Consider the following 2,255-nt stretch of genomic DNA (forward strand, 5'->3'; position numbering starts at 1 on the left):
TCCATGTTGTTTGTAGTCTAAACCCAGTATCCATGTTGTTTGTAGTCTAAACACAGTATCCATGTTGTTTGTAGTCTAAACACAGTATCCATGTTGTTTGTAGTCTAAACCCAGTAACCATGTTGTTTGTAGTCTAAACCCAGTAACCATGTTGTTTGTAGTCTAAACCCAGTATCCATGTTGTTTGTAGTCTAAACACAGTAACCATGTTGTTTGTAGTCTAAACCCAGTATCCATGTTGTTTGTAGTCTAAACACAGTATCCATGTTGTTTGTAGTCTAAACCCAGTATCCATGTTGTTTGTAGTCTAAACACAGTATCATGTTGTTTGTAGTCTAAATACAGTAACCATGTTGTTTGTAGTCTAAACCCAGTATCCATGTTGTTTGTAGTCTAAACCCAGTATCCATGTTGTTTGTAGTCTAAACACAGTATCCATGTTGTTTGTAGTCTAAACCCAGTATCCATGTTGTTTATAGTCTAAACACAGTATCCATGTTGTTTGTAGTCTAAACACAGTAACCATGTTGTTTGTAGTCTAAACCCAGTATCCATGTTGTTTGTAGTCTGAACCCAGTATCCATGTTGTTTGTAGTCTAAACACAGTATCCATGTTGTTTGTAGTCTAAACACAGTATCCATGTTGTTTGTAGTCTAAACCCAGTATCCATGTTGTTTGTAGTCTAAACCCAGTATCCATGTTGTTTGTAGTCTAAACCCAGTATCCATGTTGTTTGTAGTCTAAACACAGTATCCATGTTGTTTGTAGTCTAAACACAGTATCCATGTTGTTTGTAGTCTAAACCCAGTAACCATGTTGTTTGTAGTCTAAACCCAGTATCCATGTTGTTTGTAGTCTAAACACAGTATCCATGTTGTTTGTAGTCTAAACACAGTAACCATGTTGTTTGTAGTCTAAACCCAGTATCCATGTTGTTTGTAGTCTAAACACAGTATCCATGTTGTTTGTAGTCTAAACCCAGTATCCATGTTGTTTGTAGTCTAAACACAGTATCATGTTGTTTGTAGTCTAAACACAGTAACCATGTTATTTGTAGTCTAAACCCAGTATCCATGTTGTTTGTAGTCTAAACCCAGTATCCATGTTGTTTGTAGTCTAAACACAGTATCCATGTTGTTTGTAGTCTGAACCCAGTATCCATGTTGTTTGTAATCTAAACCCAGTATCCATGTTGTTTATAGTCTAAACCCAGTAACCATGTTGTTTGTAGTCTAAACACAGTAACCATGTTGTTTGTAGTCTAAACCCAGTATCCATGTTGTTTGTAGTCTAAACACAGTATCCATGTTGTTTGTAGTCTAAACACAGTATCCATGTTGTTTGTAGTCTGAACCCAGTATCCATGTTGTTTGTAGTCTGAACCCAGTATCCATGTTGTTTGTAGTCTAAACACAGTATCCATGTTGTTTGTAGTCTAAACCCAGTATCCACGTTGTTTGTAGTCTAAACACAGTAACCATGTTGTTTGTAGTCTAAACCCAGTATCCATGTTGTTTGTAGTCTAAACCCAGTATCCATGTTGTTTGTAGTCTAAACACAGTAACCATGTTGTTTGTAGTCTAAACCCAGTATCCATGTTGTTTGTAGTCTAAACCCTGTATCCATGTTGTTTGTAGTCTAAACCCAGTATCCATGTTGTTTGTAGTCTAAACCCAGTATCCATGTTGTTTGTAGTCTAAACCCAGTATCCATGTTGTTTGTAGTCTAAACACAGTAACCATGTTGTTTGTAGTCTAAACCCAGTATCCATGTTGTTTGTAGTCTAAACCCTGTATCCATGTTGTTTGTAGTCTAAACCCAGTATCCATGTTGTTTGTAGTCTGAACCCAGTAACCATGTTGTTTGTAGTCTAGACCCAGTATCCATGTTGTTTGTAGTCTGAACCCAGTAACCATGTTGTTTGTAGTCTAAACCCAGTATCCATGTTGTTTGTAGTCTAAACCCAGTATCCATGTTGTTTGTAGTCTAAACCCAGTATCCATGTTGTTTGTAGTCTAAACCCTGTATCCATGTTGTTTGTAGTCTAAACACAGTATCCATGTTGTTTGTAGTCTAAACCCAGTATCCATGTTGTTTGTAGTCTAAACCCAGTAACCATGTTGTTTGTAGTCTAAACATAGTAACCATGTTGTTTGTAGTCTAAACCCAGTAACCATGTTGTTTGTAGTCTAAACCCAGTATCCATGTTGTTTGTAGTCTAAACCCAGTATCCATGGTGTTTGTAGTCTAAACC

At 36.8% G+C, this 2,255-nt stretch overlaps 1 protein-coding gene across 1 annotated transcript in view; it reads right to left on the bottom strand.

The window, feature by feature from the left end:
* The window catches only part of LOC311223498 (cullin-5-like), a 94,474-nt gene that overhangs the window by 19,099 nt on the left and 73,120 nt on the right, over positions 1–2,255 (bottom strand). The gene's annotated exons all lie outside the window — the stretch shown is intronic.

This window comes from Notolepis coatsorum (genome assembly GCF_963971535.1).
Source record: "Notolepis coatsorum genome assembly, chromosome: 1".
NCBI lineage: Eukaryota > Metazoa > Chordata > Actinopteri > Aulopiformes > Paralepididae > Notolepis > Notolepis coatsorum.